Genomic DNA, 19,256 nt, shown 5'->3' with positions numbered 1-19,256 from the left:
AATTTATATTATTTTTATACTCTATTTAAAAATTAGCTTAATCGCTATCTTTATAAATATATTTAAAAATATATTTATAGATTTTAATATTAACGTAAATCTTTATATTAATATAAGTATTATACTTAATTAATAAATAAAGATTATAAAATATTATCTAATAATTCTATTTAAATTTATTATTTAATATCTTAATAAATTTATATTAATAATATTTAAAATATTTAAAATTTAATTTAAAGATAATATAATTATTAAAGTTCTTCGAAAACTACTTATTATATATATTTTTATTTAAATTTTAATAAAATAAAATAATATTTATTTTATTAATAATATATTAATTATAATTCTTATAAAGTATATATCTAATAATAATCGTATAGAGATTAAAAAATAATTTTTAATTAGAATATAGTTTTTAATTAGAGATTTAAATATTAATTAGAGATCTTAATATTAATAATAACGATTATCTTAATAATATTAAAAAATTAATTTTTAGAATATAATATAATAAGAATATAAATATATAATAAATTTTATTTTTAAAATTCTATAATATAAATATAAATCGAAATTTAATTTATTATCTATAAAGTTAATTAAAATTAAAATTAATCGATATTTTAATTAATTATACTTCGCTTTTATAAAAATAAAGAAATTTCTTAAATAATATTATAGAGTTAATTAATAGCAATTATAACGTATAAAAAACTAAATAATATTAGAAATATCTTTATAGATTATTATTTATATTAATTATTTAATTAATATATTATTTAAAAAACTATTTTATTAAATAAAAAGAAAAAGAATTATTATATTATAATAGAGGATAAAAGAAATAAAAGTATATCTAATATCTTCTTCTTTAAAATATTATTTATAAGAATCTTTAGCTTTAATCTAAATACTTTAATAATTAAATTAAATTAATTAATAATATATTTATTAAATAGAAGATTTTTAATAATTTTAATTTATTTTAAATTATAGATAAAAGTTATAAAGAGATTTAATTAATTAAACTTAGTAAATAGAATAATAATATTCTAATAGAGTTATTTTATAAATTATAAGTCTTCTTAATAGAAAAAAATTATATATATTTATTTATTAATCTAATTACTTATTATAATTACTTAGTAAATATTAGCTTAAAAAATCTTCTAATTTATTTTTAATTAATAAAGTTTATTATTTTTAATAATTATATAAATATCGTAGATAAAATACTATAGTAGTTTATTATAATAAAGAAAATAATTAAATTTATTAAGATAATTCTATATTATATATTTATAAAAAGTTAATAATTAATAAAATAAAAGAAATAGACGAAATAAATCTATAATATAAAATAAGTATTATTTATATAAAGCTATCTCGACTAATAATTCCTCTAACTCGTAAAACGATTTCGCTATTTCTACTTCGCTAAATAAGAAAATTTCTATTTAATATATTATCTATATTATATATATTATTATATTATAGTTACTTATTAAATAAAAAAATAAAAGAATAATATAAAGATATATAAATTAGATATTAATTTAAAATACTAAATCTCTTACTACTTTAAATCTCTATTAATATATTTCTACTCTTAAATATATCTAATAAATTATTAATATTACGCCTTTAAATAATAGTAATCTTATTTAAAATAAGATAATTATAAATATATAAATTATAATATCGTAAATTCTTATAGAGTAACTTATAATCTTATATATTTAAATTAATTTTTAATCTTTTAAATATTAATATATAGAGATTAATACTTTTAAGAATTATAGTTATTTTATAATAAAGTATCTAATTAATATAATTATAATAGCTATATCTAATAAAATTAATATAAAAAATATAATTAAGAGAAAGTTATATTATATTATAAATTAATCTTAAATATTATTTATAATATAGATTTAATTAAAAATTAATTTTTCGCTCTTTAAAAACGCTAGAGTAAATATATAAATAATAATTACTTTTTAAATTTTATATATATAAAGAGTAATTAAATAATTAATAATAATTTATTATAAAATTATAAAGATTATATTATTATATTAAATACTATAGCGATAAAATTCTTTATAATTATTAGTGAAATTTAAGATCTCTAATATTAAAGAATAAAGAATTTAATTAATAGTATACTCGCTAGAGTTAATTAAATTATTTATACTTATTTTAATACTCTTATAATTCTATTCTATATTATTTACTTCTTAATTAATATCTATTTTAAATATTTTAATTTTAATTTTTTCGCTATTATAGTATTACTTAATTATCTTATCTTTTTATAATATTATATTATAACTATTATAAATTTAGTTTATAGAATCTAAATTATATTATATAAACTTTATAATATATAAGTAACGCGTGGTATAGCTAATAAGCTTTATTAAAGATTAAGTAAAATTTAAATAAGAGTTAAAAGATAGATTAAAAGAATATAAACTATTAAAAGAGTTATTATTAAAGAAATCTAATAATAAATCTTATAATAAAGAGTTTTTAATAGCGTCTTTCTCTTATTTAGAAGCTTCTTCTTAATAATATTTAAGATTTAATACGCGTTAAGAGACTTTAAAATAAAGTAATAAAGAATAAATTAAAAAGAAAAACGCGTTTTAAAAGATAATATTATTAAATTAAAAGATATTATCGCTAATTTAAAAGAAGTATATAAAGAAGAATATATTCGTTTAAGCTCTTTTAAAGAGTTTTTTAATACGTTTATAAGTAGTAATAAATAACTATTAAGCTCGCTTATAATCTTAATTATTAATAATAATAAATTCGTTAAAAAATAGTCTAAGGGTATTAATAAGAGATTTAAAAGATAAGGAAAAGAAATATATATCTTAGATACTTAGTAATATTTAAATAAGAGATATCGAGAGCGAATTTATTTATAATTAGTAGATTAATAGAATTATAGAAAAATATAATTATATAAATAGATAAAAGAATTATTAACTAATCTCGAATATATTTAATATAATTACGATATTTAAATATTAGTTTAACTTATTAATAGTAGATTAAACTTTATTATTTTTATAGCGTTAGAAAGCGTATATTAAACTCTATAATTTACGAAATTATAAAGAAATAGCATTTATAGAAAGCTAATTATTTTAGAGTATAAGACTTTTATATATAAATTTTTAATAAGAAAGCTTAAGAGAGTTAGCGAGCTAACTTAGTTAGTCTAATTAAAAGATATAATAACTTTAAATTAATAATTAACTATATATATAAATTTAAGATTTTCAAATTTAATTCTATCTTATTCTTTTATATATATTAATTATATTATAATATATAAGTTTAAGTCTATAAATTAAATTTATAATCTAGTTTTTTAAAGAAATAGTTCTTAATATTAAGTTATTCTATTAATCTATATAATCTATAAATATATATATATGAAGAGAGACGCGCTAAGATTTAATTAGAAAGGTATATTAAGTGTAAATAATTAATTCGTAATAATTATCTATAAAAAATAGAGAAAGACTATATTCTTATAGTAAGAAGTATTAAGATATCGAAAAGTAATAAAGATAATATATTAATTAGTAATATAAATTCTATAATATCTTCTATTATAATAAAATTTTTCGAATAATAAAATAGCTATAAATATTAAACGATTTTAATTTATTTAAATATATATTATTCGATATTTCTTTTATAGAGATTATAATAATATATTATATTAATATAATTAGAATAATAAATTAAGTTATAGTAATATTCTTTATTTACTAAATAATAATTTAATATAGAATTATAGAGAGTATATAATATAGAATCTTAAAGAGCTAAGTTATATTCTTAATAATAATAATCTTATTATCGCTTAATTTCTTTATAGTATTCTTTATAATATTCTTCGTAATATTCTTTATATTTATTTATTATAATTTCTTCTCTTATAATATTTCTTCTATAAAGATTTAATTAACTATAATTATTATAGTAGATTCTTCTCTTATAACGTTATTATAGTAATATATTATATTAATATAATAAAGATAATAGATTAAACTATAATAATATTCTTCGCTTATTAAGTAATAAATTAATATAGAATCGTAGAGAGTATATAATATAAGATCTTAAAGAGCTAAGTCGTATTCTTAACGATAATAATCTTATTATCGCTTAATTTCTTCGTAATATTCTTTATATTTATCTATTATAATTTCTTCTCTTACTTCTTCTCTTATAAAGTATTAGATTAAGTAGCTAGCTAAGTAATTAATTAAGTAAATTATTAAGTTAATAAAATAAATAGTATTAATTAAGCGATTAGTCGAGTATCGCTAACTAAAGAGAAGTATATAAGAGAAGACGATAACTATATATTCGTTCGAGCTCTTTTTAATCTTTTAACGCGTTTATAAGTAATAGTAGATAGCTATTAAACTCTCGTTACGGCCTTAATTACTAGTAATAGCGAATTCGCTAAGAGATAATCTAGAGAGATATTAATAAAGGCTTTAAGAGGCGGATAAAAGAGATATATATATTTAAAGCGTTTGATAACGTTTCCGCGAGGGGTATCGAGAATAAATATATTTATATTAATAAATTAGTAGAATAATAAAAGAAGAATAATTATATAAATAGATAAAAGGATTATTATTCGATTTCGAACGCGTCTAATAAAATTATTATATTTAAATATTAATTTAATTTATTAATAGTAGATTAAATTTTATTATTTTTATAGCGTTAGAAAGCGTATATTAAGCTTTATAATTTTTAAAATTATAAAGAGCTAGTATTTATAGAGAGCTAGTTATTTTAGAGTATAAAATTTCTATATATAAACTTTTAATAAGAGAGCTTAAGAGAGTTAACGAGTTAACTTAGTTAGTTTAATTAAAAAACGTAATAATCTCGAATTAATATTTAACTATATATATAAATTTAAGATTTTTAAACTTAGCTCTATCTTATTCTTTTATATATATTAATATTATTAAAATATTAAATTTATATTTAAAAAAAGATATAATATCTAATTTTATTTATATTATATTCTAATATAATATAATATTACTTAATATAAGATATTTTATAAAATATACTATATCTTTTTAACTAGTATTAGTAGATTTCTTTAATAATAATTTCGATAGTTTATATTCTTTTAATCTATCTTTTAACTCTTATTTAACTTCTATTTAATCTTTAATAAAACTCGTTAATTATATTACGCGTTATTTATATACTATAAAATTTATATAATATAATTTAAATTCTATAAATTAGATTTATAATCGCTATAATATAATATTATAAAAAGATAAAATAGCTAAGTAATACTACGATAACGAAAAGACTTAAGTTAATATATTTAAAATAGATAAGATAGACGATATAAAATAAGATTATAAAAAGATTGAAATAAGTATAAATAATTCGATTAACTCTAGCGAGTATATTATTAATTAAATCCTCTATTCTTTAATACTAGAGATCTTAAATCTTATTAATAATTATAAAGAGTTTTATTACTATAGTATTTAATATAATAATATAAATATAAATTTAGAGAATAATTACTATTTATATATCTACTCTAATATCTCTAAAAAGCGAAAAATTAATCTTTAATTAAATTTATATTATAAATAATATTTAAAATTAATTTATAATACGATATAATTTTCTTTTAATCGCGTTTTTTATATTAACTTTATTAGATATAACTATTATAAACGTATTAATTAGATACTTTATCGTAAAATAGCTATAATTTTTAAAAATATTAATCTCTATATTAACGCTCTTAAATCGATATTTAAAAGACTAAAAATTAATTTAATATTAGATAAACTTATATAATTAAGTATAAGTAGATTTAGAGTTATATAGTAATATAGATTTAGTAGTAGATATATATATATTAATATATATCGATCTTATAGTAAGATTAATTCTTATAGAAGTAAGAAGGAAAATAGGGGTATCGCTCTCTTAAGCTTTTATATTAAGTCTATATACGCTAAAAATCTTAACTATACTATAACTTTACCTAATAATTAAATTCTCTTTAAAAATCTTAGCTAATATTATCTTCTTTCTTCGAGAATTTATTCTTAAATTTATATTATATTTAAATTATAGATATTAGAAAGACTTATTAAAATTCTTTAAATTTTAAAGGGAATATAAGAAAAAGAGTTTTTTTTAAATTAGCTATATACTAATATAGTATAATTTATAACTTTTTAAAATATTAAATATTACTCTTAAATATTATAATATTAATTTATAAATTATAAAAGCTATATAATATATACGCTTTTATTACGCTTTTATAGAATATCGTAGAGTAGTTATATATATAAAGTCTATTATTAATAACTTATTATTTATTATTATTAAAATTAATTATTATTATTATTATTAAGATACGTTATATTATCGCGTAGTATATATTTATTAATATCTAAAGCTCGCGATTATTAGAATTTATAAATATTATTAAGTATAACTTCTTTATTTTATTTAAAGTTTTTCTTTTATTAATACTTCGTTAGATATTATACTAATCGCCTATTTTACTAACTTAAAGCGTATAAATAATATTATCTCTTTACGCTCTTCTTATATATTATATAATAATCGCTATTTTTATAAGTATAATAGCTAAGATTATAGAGATATTTCTAACGCGTTTATAGCTCGCTTAATAATTAATTATTACGCGCTTCGCTAGCCCTATATCTTCTCTTAAGAAAAATATTTATTATTATTATATTCGCCGCGACTTTAAATATAATCTTAAGATCTATAATACTTATTTTAATAAGTATAGAAATATATTTAAAAAGTATAACGTTTACGCCTATTAGCGTAGTAATTATATCTTAATATAATTATATTATATATTTAAATTTATAGCGAATATAAAACGCTAGCTAATTTTATTCTTAAAAGATATCGATTTATCTCGAGATTATCGGCGTTATAAACGCTATATTATATATTTATTTATATTATTAATATATTATATTATATAGACTTTAATCTAATAAGATCTTCTTTATTACTTTTTAATAGCTTAAAGATACTATTATAATTATAAATATAATATTTATATAATATTAACGCGTGTTAAATCGCTTTAAGAGATATAAGAAGTTTAATTCTATTACGATTTAATTAAATTAAGTAAAGATTTTATAAGATATTTTAAATATAATAATTAAAATATATAACGTTATATATCTCTCGATAATTATTTATATTCTTATAATATATTTCGCGAATATAATATATATACTAATTATATATTTAAGTCGATTTATCTCCTCTTAATTATTTATCTTTTAATCTCTTTACGTCGTTAAGTATAAACTTAATTAAGTTTATTAATAGCGATAATAATAGCGATTTAAACGACGACGTTATCTCTCGCGAGTTTACTATCTATATATTTATTAACTTATCTTTACCTCGCTTATTTAGAAAATCGCTTAATAAATATAATTCTTTTATTTCTTCTTTTAAGAATTAGAATAAGAATAAGAAGATAGAGAATATAGCGATTATTACTACTTCGATAGTATAATTAAATTAAATTATAAGATCTTAACTATATTTTATCTATACTAAGACTTTAATTTATATAATTTTTAATTTAATTTTAATAACTATATTATATCTTCGAATATATAGATTTTTATATATATTTATTATTACTATATCTTCGAGTATATTAGATCTTACTACTTATAATTCTTCGAGCTATTTTTAAAATCGTTAATCTTTAAATTCTTTTTTATATCTATATTTATTATACTCTTCGCTTATATTTATATAACTTTAGCTTCTAGAAAACTATATATAACTTCTTCGTATATTTTATATTCTTTTTAATAATCTATTAATTATATTCGATAGAATATTTAGCTTATCGAATTAGATACTTTACTTCGCCTTTTTACTTATACTTATCTAATATCTTTTCTACTTTCTATTCTTCGATATTATTAACGAGTTCTAAGATAATATATTTAAATATATTATTATTATTAATTCTACGCTTATAAAGCTCTAGAAGAGATATATAAAAGATATTATAAATTCGATAAATAGATAATAACGTTAAGCGATATATCTAGATCTTAATATAATTTTAAATAATAAACGAATTAATAGTCTTATCTGAAAGCTTCTTATTCGATTTCTTTTATTTAAGGTTTTTCGTTAATAATATTATTAAGTCTTCTTTCTTAAATACTTAAGACTAATATTTCTTATTATAAATCTTCGCTTATAATTCGATAAGCTTACGCTATCTATCCGCTAGCGATTCGCGTAGTATATAAATCTTCTTTATATATTCTTTTAATATCGATATCTTCTTTTTAAAATCGCTATTCTTAATAATTAAATTTAAGACTAGATTATAGTTATATAAGTAAAGATCTATAAATTAAATTTATAAAGTTAAATTTTTCTAAGTTAAATCGAATTTTAGTCTTAGCTCTAAGTATAAATTAAACTCTAATCGCTTACTATACGTTTTTAATCTATTTCTATTATTATAAAATTAATAAAGAAGATAAAAGCTTTAATTCTAAGTTAAATCGAACTCTACTTACTTTCTATATAATATTTAATTTATTTAATTTACTTCTATTATTATAGATCGCTAATTAATTATATTCTTATTTAAAAAAGAAGTATTTACTTAATAATCTTATTCTTAATATATCTTATTAATTAAGTAGATTATCTTTTTAATAAATCGCTTAAAGTTATAATTAATAGATTAATTTTATTAATAACTCGACTTAAAGCTATATATAGTTAATTATAAATAAAAACCTCGAGATATAAATATAGATTAATCTATTATAATAACTAGCTTTAGATCTTATTAATTATTATATTAAAAATTAATCGAATTAGAAATTAAATATATTAAAAGAGAGTATATAAATTATTCGAATTAGGCGAAGTTAGAGAAATATATAATATATAATATTATTTATTATTATATTCGCCTTTAAGAATACGATAATCGAGTATCTTAGATTTAATATACTTAATTTATAAACGTATTTTATTATATAGATTTATACGCTACTTTAAATTTCTTAATAATTTTATTATATAATTTTATTTTAACTCTAAGTAATAAAGTAAAAATAAGATTAATTTAAAGATATTTATTATTTTAGTAGATAGAAGAAAGCTATTTTTCTTATTAACGACTTAATCTCTATTATTATAAATAATTTTAATTTTAAAGAACTTATTAAGAATTTAACTATTAAATCGAGTAATATTCTTATTAAGAATATAAAGAATCGTCTTAAATATATAGAAATTAGCTATTTAATATAAATTAAAATTATTATAAATAATATTAATTAGTTAAATAATAAAGTCGTTTAATAATTACTCGATAAATTAATTAATAGCTTTTTATTCTTCGAAGCTTACTAAGATATTATTATTTATATCTAATAATCTTTAAACGAATTTTTTTATATTAGTTTAATCTTAATTAGTAAAATTAGAGTTTCGAAACTTTATATTTTTTATTAGTCTAAAAATTTAAATATAGTTTTAAAAATAAAACGCCTTTAACGTAATTTAAGCGATATAATTTAATTTAATACTTTTAATAATTAAAAGAATTTAATAAAAATTATTATAGAAGTAAGTAATTATATTATTAAAAGAAGTAAAATTTTTTCGAATATCTTAAAGTATATAATCGATAATCTCGATATTATAGCGATTTTATATAAAGATCTTATTTTAGAAAATAAGCTTAATCGCCTTTAATAATTAAGTTAAATTAAATCTTATTAATATATTATAATTAAATTAAATAATAATATTAAGAGAAATCTTAAAGTAAGAATAAGCGATAATATTATTTTAAAGAAGAATAAAGATAATATTAGATAAAGTTATAGTAATAGCTATTTTAAAGTTATTTTATATTCTTTATAATATAATATTCTAAAATATAATCTTATTAATACCTTTATAATTATTAAAAAAAAAATTATTAAAATAAGAGATCGCGTTTTAAATAGCGTTAGTTATAATAATTTAATTATTATTAAAACTTATTTATATTTAATCTTAAATATTAGTTTAATAATTACGTACTTTATATAAAAGTCGATTTTAATTATTAATATAATATTATTCGTAATTTTATTATATCGCGAATAAATTAAAATCGATAGTAAGATTAATATTCTTTATAGAGCTAATATTTTTTTAAGCGAATTTAAATTAAATAAAGATAGAAGTTTTTAAATAATAGTTTATTTATATTATATATTATTTAATAGAGAAAAAATATAATATTAAATTTAAAGAATATAAATAAGATTATTAGATAATCTAAATAAAGAATAATAAGTATTAATTAAGAAATATACGTAAAGTATAAAAGAAGAATTAAATTATTTATAGATAAAAAAAGAAAAAATATATCTAACGCGAAAAGTTTTAATAATTAAAAAAAGAATATTATATTAAAAAATATTGCGATATTTTAAAACTATCGTTAGCGTAATATTCTTCTTATTCTATAGCTTAAAATACTTTAATTTATTAAAGAAATTATTAAGAAAAAATATATCTAATACGAAAAGCTTTAATAAAAAAAAATACTATATTAAAAAAAGTTATAATATTTTAATATTATCGTTAGCGCGATAAGCTATTTATATTACACTTAAAATATTTTTATTTAATAAAAAAGAAATTATTTATATATCTTAATTTATAATTATTTTATAAATTTAAAGAGTTATCGAGCTTATATTATAGTAGAATTATTATAAAAAAATCTTATAAGATATATTCTCTCTATTAGACCGCTACTTTATTTAATACTTAATCTTATTTAATATTATTATAAAGTAAATCTCTTATTATATAGATATTATAATAGAAAGAAAGAATATTATTATTTATTATATATAAGTCTTCGAAGAATATAGAATTTAATATATTTAGAAGAAGATATTATAGATAGAAGAGCTTTCTAATATTTAAATTAATATAATATATTCTTATAATAATATCTTTATATCTTTAATATAGACTTTATTTAAATATATCTCGTTTATTTTTTTTAGATATATTACTTTAATAAATCGATATAGAAGAGATCTTCTACTCGTCTTCGCTATTAATATTATTAATTTAGCTAAAAGAAGACTATTAGCTTAATCTAGCGTTTATATATTATATTAATTATTTAAAATAGATTATTATCGTTATTAAATATTACGTTCTATTAATTTAGAAGATAAATAAATAATCGTTTAATAGAAGAATTATAATTATATAATTTAAAGCTAAAAATCCTTTAATAAACTTTTATAGAGTCTATTTATTATACGTCTTAATACTCTTAAATCTCGTTTATTTAATTTAAGTCTATATCGTTTTAATTTATATCGCTCTTATATTTTATTTAAAGATTAACTTAATCGCTATTCTTATAAATATATTTAAAGATATATTTATAAATTTTAATATTAATATAAGTCTTTATATTAATATAAGCGTTATACTTAGTTAATAAATAAAGATTATAAAATATTATCTAATAATTTTACTTAGATTTATTATCTAATATCTTAATAAATCTATATCGATAATATATAAAATACTTAAAGTCTAATTTAAAGACGATATAATTACTAAAGTCCTTCGAAAATCGCTTATTATATATATTTTTATTTAAGTCTTAATAAAGTAAGATAATATCTATTCTATTAATAGTATATTAGTTATAATTTTTATAAAGTATATATCTAATAACGATTATATAGAGATTAAAAAATAGATTTTAATTAGAGATCTTAGTATTAATAGCGATATCTATCTTAGCGATATTAAAGAATTAATTTTTAGAGTATAATATAATAAAAATATAGATATATAATAAGCCTCGTTTTTAAAATTCTATAATATAGATATAGGCGGGAATTCGATTTATTATTTATAAAGTTAATTAGAATTAAAGCTAATCGATATTTTAATTAACTATACTTCGTCTTTATAGAGATAAAAAAAATTAGATAATATCGTAAGGCTAATCGATAGAAATTACGATATATAGTGGATTAAATTATATTAGAAGTATTCTTAAAGATTATAATTTATACTAATCGTCTAACTAATATATCGTCTAAAGAGTTACTCTATTAAATAAGATAAGAGAAAATTATTATATTATAATAAAGGGTAAGAAGAATAAAAGTATATTTAATATCTTTCTCTTTAGAATATTATTTATAAGGATCTTTAGCTTTAATCTAAATACTTTAATAATTAAATTAAATCGATTAATAGCGTATTCGCCGAATAAAAGATTTTTAATAATCTTAATTTATTTTAGATTATAGATAAAAGTTATAAAGAGATTCAGCTGGCCGAACTTAATAGATAGAGTAATAATATTCTAATAGAGTTATTTTATAAATTGTAAGTTTTCTTAATAGAAGGAAGAGAGAATAATACGTTATTTATTAGTCTAATTATTTATAGTAGCTTTATCGATATAAGTATCGACAATTACTTAATAGATATTAATCTAAATAATCTTCTAATTTATCTTTAATTAATAAAGTTTATTACTTTTAATAGCTATATAGATATCGTAGATAAAATATTATAATAGTTTATTATAGTAAAGAAGACGATTAAACTTACTAGAATAACTCTATATTATATATTTATAAAAAGTTAATAATCGATAGAATAGAAGAAATAAATAATATAGATCTATAATATAAGATAAGCGTTACTTATATAGAGCCACCTCGGCCGATAGTTCTACTAATTTATAAGGCGATTTTATTATTACTACGTCGATAGATAAGAAGACTCTTATCTAGTATAATATCTATATTAAATATATTATTATACTATAACTATTCGCTAAATAGAAATATAAGAGAATAGCGTAGAGGTATATAGATTAAATATTAATATGAAATATTAAATCTCTTATTACTTTAAGCTTTTATTAAGATATTCTTAATCTTAGATACGTCTAATAAATTATCTATATTACTCTTTTAAGCGATAGCGATTTTATTTAAAATAGAATAATTATAAATACGCGGATTATAATATTATAGATTTTTATAAAATAGCTTATAATCTTATATACTTAAATTAATCTTTAGCTTTTTAGATATCGATTTAAGAGTATTAATATATAAATTAATACTTCTAAGAATTATAGCTATTTTACGATAAAGTATCTAATTAATATAGTTATAATAGCTATATCTAATAAAGTTAATATAGGAAACGCGATTAAAAGAAAGTTATATCGTATTATAGACTAATTCTAGATATTATTTATAATATAGATTTAATTAAAGATCGATTTTTCGCTCTCTAGAGACGCTAGAGTAAATATATAAATAGTAATTACTTCTTAAATTTTATATATATAGAGAGTAATTAAATAATTAATAGTAATCTATTATAAGATTATAGAGATTATATTATTATACTAAACGCTATAGCGGCGGAATTCTTTATAATTATTAATAAAATTTAAGATCTTTAGCGTTAAAGAATAGAGGATTTAATTAATAGTATACTCGCTAGAGTTAATTAGATTATTTATATTTATTTCGATGTTCTTATAGCCCTATTCTATATTATTTACTTCTTAATCGATATCTATTTTAGATATATTAACTTTAGTCTTTTCGCTATCGTAGTACTATTTGATAATCTTATCTTTTTATAATACCGCGCCGTAGCTATCGTAAATCTAGTTTATAAAATCTAAATTATATCGTATAGACTTTATAGTATATAAGTAACGCGCGATATAGCTAACGAGCTTTATTAAAGATTAAATAGAATCTAAATAAAGATTAAAAGATTATAAATTATCGAAAGAGTCGTTATTAAAGAAGTTTAGTAGTAGATCTCGTAATAAAGAGTTTTTAATAGCGTCTTTCTCTTATTTAAAAGCTTTTTTTTAATAATATTTAAAATCTAATACGCGTTAAGAGGCTTTAAAATAGAATAATAAAGAATAGATAGAGAAGAAAAACGCGTTTTAAAAGATAGTATCGCTAAATTAAAAGATATTATCGCTAGCTTAAAAGAAATCTATAGAGAAAAACGTATTTATTTAAGCTCTTTTTAAAAGTCTTTTAACGCGTTTATAAATAATAGTAGATAGCTATTAAGCTCGCTTACGGCCTCGATTATTAATAATAGCGAATTTATCGAAAGACGATTTAGAGATATTAATAGAGACTTTAAAAAAAGAATAGAAGAGATATATATATCTTATAAATCTAATAATATAAGAGCGAGGGGTAGAGAGAATAAATATATTTATATTAATGAAATTAATAGAATTAATAAAGTAATAAAGAAATAATAATTATATAAATAGATGAAAGAATTATTATTTAATTTCAAACGCGTTTAATATAACTATAATAATTAAATATTAGTTTTATTTATTAATAGTAGATTAAACTTTATAATTTTTATATCGTTAGAAAGCGTAAACTAAGCTCTATAATTTACAAAATTAAGAAGTAATAGTATTCTTAAAGAGCTAGTTATTTTAGAGTAGAAGACTTCTATATATAGATTTTTATAGATTTTTAATAATTATAAACGCTAATTTATTTACTCGCGATATCTAATTAAAAAGCGTAGATCTAACGAATTTATAATTAACTATATATATAAATTCAAGATTTTCTAATTTAGTTCTATCTTATTCTATTATATATACTAATATTACGTAGAATAAACTATATTCTAACGTCTTATATTCGCTTTATTAATAGATAAACTTTATAATTAATAAAAGTTCTATTTAATTATTCTATCTTTTATTATAATAGACTTATAAATAATACTCTAATATCTAATTTTATCGCTTAGTTTAACTATTAATTTAAGAGTAAAATACGATACTTAGTCTACGTTTTATCTTTTATTAAAAGTAGACTTTTAATTAGAACGTACTTATAAAGACGAAATTACGATTAAATATAATACTATTTAATAAACTATATTTTAAAGTAATTTTCTTATAAAATAGATTTAATAATTATATTATATTAATCTTTTTAATTATAGAAAGATATCTTATTATCTTAATATATCGATTTACTATAATAAGTATTATATTATAAATATATTTATTACGCTTACTTAGCGATAAATCGATAATAAAATTTATTATAATTTCTTTTTAAGATTCGCTAGATTAAGAAAGCGTATTTAACTCGCTATAAGAGTAATATCTTTTTATCTTTACTCGCTAATAGACGTTATATATATTAATATATAACTTTATATCTATCTTTATATTACTTTAATAATATTTTTAATTTAATAATTCGACTATTTTATCGAATTTAAAATATCTTATTAAGGGGTTATTATAATAAAGTCTTAATAGCTCTTCGCGAATAAAAGCCTCTTTAGAAATATATAATATATTCTTATACTTTAATAATCTTTAACTATCTATTATCTAAGCTTTAGCGTTTCCCTTTCGCTTATTCTATATTATATCGTTACGCCGCTATTAAATATAAATATTCTTATATTAAAGAGTCTTAATAAGTTTAAATATAAATTTACTACTCGAATTATATATTATTTCGCTAGCTATCGCTATCTAAATAACTAAATATAGAATAAGCTATTTATAATTAATAGTCTTAGTAATAGAGTTAAGCTACTTTTTAGCTACGTTATAATAATAATAAATAAATATCTTATTTAAACTTCTTAAGTTTTTAAATTAAGGTTTTTTAAGTCTTAAAGAATATATTATATCTAAGTACGTCTCTTATACTATCGCAGTTATTAAATTTATAAATATTACTTTTTAAGCGATTACTTCTTTTATTCTATTAGTATCTAGAGAATATTATATATTTATATCTAGACTATATAATATAAATAAATATTATTCGCTAGAAATACGCTTTATATTCTTATAGCTTTTAATTTACTTATATACTATTCTTATTATAATAAAAATAGAACTTATTAAACTCTCTATTATTAATAGCTTTTATTATAATATAAATAAGAGTTAATTTAATAATTTATTCTTACTCTTATAATTAAGACGTCTAGATAGCGTATTAACTAAGTTTATTTTATTAGATCTATATATAATAATAAAGTTAAATATTAATAACTTTATTATTTATCTAATCTAATAACTATTTAGATTAAATAATCTTATAAAGTATTTTAAATTATTATAATTTATTAATACTTTTATAAGATATAGACTTTCTTTTAGATAGTAACGCTAGTATTTAAACGTCGTTATAATAGCGAGAAGTTTTTAATTATAGATTTTATAATTTCGCTTCGCCGCTATTATCTTTCTAAAATAAAAGATTATTAAATATTACTACTTATTATTTATTTAAAGTTAAATTAAAATACCCGCTAAGATAAATTCTAAGGCGTTTATCTTAACTCGAATTAAAATCTTAGAATTAAAGTATTATAATATTAATATATTTAAAAAGATATCTTATAGTTAATTAAATATATACTTAGTATTATTAAACTATTTAAAAGATTCTAACTTAATATTCTTAATACTCTCTTTTAATAACTTTATTAGAGATTTAGTAATCTAAAAATAGTAATAAATAAATCTTTAATAGAAGTTTATAAACTTTAAGAAGATTTATATTTTATAGTAGATCTTAGACTTTAACTAGTCTTAAATTATTTCTATTCTATATTTATTTATCGAAATATTAATAATAGATATAATAAAGTCTAGAAATTCGATCTTAATAATAAAGAATTTATACTTCTTTAGACTTATATATAAGCTAAATCGTTTAAGTCTTTTAAGTATCTACTTAATATAATCTAGATATTTCGACTACGAATTGAAATAGATAAGAATATTATTTAAATAAATTATATAAAACTTATTAATTAATCTCGCTAAAGATTTATTAATATAAGCTTAAAAGATTATAAAGGCGTTAATTAAATTAAAAGATATAATTAAATACTTAAAGTAATCGTAATATATACGAAACGTAGTTTTTTACTTATTATCTTTTCTAATTTAAATATAATAATACGTATCCTTTAGATTTAACTTAATAAATCTCTTAATACTATTTAGATAATCTAACGTCTTATTAATTAAGAATAAAAAATAGCGATTCTTTATTATTATCTTATTTAGATTTTAATAATTAACGTATAAATATAAGCCTTTATTCTTCTTTAATATAAAGAGAATAGAGGTTTTAGCTAAGCTAATAAAATATTAAATTTAATTCTTCGCTAAAATATCGTTTAAATAGCGTTTTAGCTTCGCTAACTTAGTATTAAATAAATTATATAGCGAGTTAAATAATAGCTTCGCTATAGTCTTAATAATATAATTATAACTCTTATAAGATAATAATTAATCTACTTTCTAAATTAAGAATATATCTTTATATTCTTATAACTCTTTAAATAGCTTTAACGCGGCGATATTATTATTTATATAAGTTATATTTATTTATACTACGCTAATTAAAGGCTTAGTTATAATTATATTAATAACGAGTAAAGGTCTATAAATTAAATTTATAATTAATTTTTTTAATTAGGGCTATGAAGTAAGTAGATAAGCGATCTTTAATAAGCGAACTTTAGTAAGCGATATTCGAATTCCTTACGCTTTAATAATTATAAGACTAAATTTCAAAATTCTTAAAAATTCGAAAAGTATAAATAGCGTTTTAAAATTTTAAAAAAAAATCTCAAAATTTTAATAGAAAATAAAAAAGTTATTCTATATATTAATAATATATACCTATTTTTTTAATAAGAGAGGCGCGAAAGAGCGAGATTTTAATAATTACGGACGCTAATTTATTTACTCGCGATAAATTAATCGATCTAATTAAAAAGCGTATAAAACTCGAATTTATAATTAGCTATATATATAAATTTAAGATTTTTAAATTTAGCTCTATCTTATTCTATTATATATATTAATATTAATAATAATTAAGACGTAGATAGTACTCTTTCTCTTTAATATATTAATAAATTTCTATAATAAAAGAAGATTTATCGATATCGTATTAATATCGAAATATTAGATTCTTATAGCGATATTAAGCTTAATATCTTTATTAAATAAAGTCGATATATCTAAAATAAGAGAAGAATTATCTTTCTTCGTAATCGAATAGAAAATATATTTATATCTCTTTATACGCTTCTAGCTATTCTATAATTTATAGACTATATAATAAATATTATAATAGTATATTAAATTATTATCTATTTATCTTAGACTTAATAACGATATATCGAATTTCTATAAGTTATATTTAAGAATAAAACGTTAATTAATTATATTAATCTCGACTTCGTTATTAAAATAAATACTAGTTAATATTAGATTAAATTCTATATCTTTAATAATTACTCGATTTTTATAGATTAAGCTAAATATAATAAATACTTCTTTACTTACTCTTATCGTTATAAAGTCTTTAATAAGAGTTTATTTTTTCTCGTCGTCTTAACGGCGTAGATATTAAATTTATTAATTAAGTCGATAAAAATACTATTAACGTTATTTTATTTAAATATCTTATACTTATTAATATAATAGCCTTTCTTATAGCAATTATAATACTTAATCTTCTTAAGATATTTCTTATCTTAAATCTTTTTATTATAAAATTTAGATATATCTTATCTACGTAAAGTATACGCTTTCTTATTCTTATAAGATTAACTCTTATATTCTTTCTAAAATTTATCTCTCTTATAATTTTAAGAATTAAAAGCTTCCCCGATATAATAACTATATAAAAAGTGTATATTTATTCTATATTTAATATTCTTTAAGCGAGCGACTAGTAAGATTAACTTATTAGTATATATAAAAGAATAAGATAGAATTAAGCTATAAAATCTTAAATTTATATATATAGTTAATTATAAATTTAAGTTCTATACGCTTTTTAACTAGATCGACTAAGTTATCGCGAGTAAATAAATTAGCGTTTATAACTATTAAAATCTCGCTCTTCCGCGCCTCCCTTATTAAAAGAATAGATATATATTATTAATATATAGAATAACTTTTTTATTTTCTATTAAAATTTTAAGATTTTTTTTAAAATTTTAAAACGCTATTTATACTTTCC

Source organism: Letharia columbiana, assembly GCF_014066305.1.
Source record: "Letharia columbiana isolate WasteWater2 chromosome Unknown Sc0000032_s0, whole genome shotgun sequence".
NCBI lineage: Eukaryota > Fungi > Ascomycota > Lecanoromycetes > Lecanorales > Parmeliaceae > Letharia > Letharia columbiana.
Note: the sequence above shows the minus strand (reverse complement) of the source record.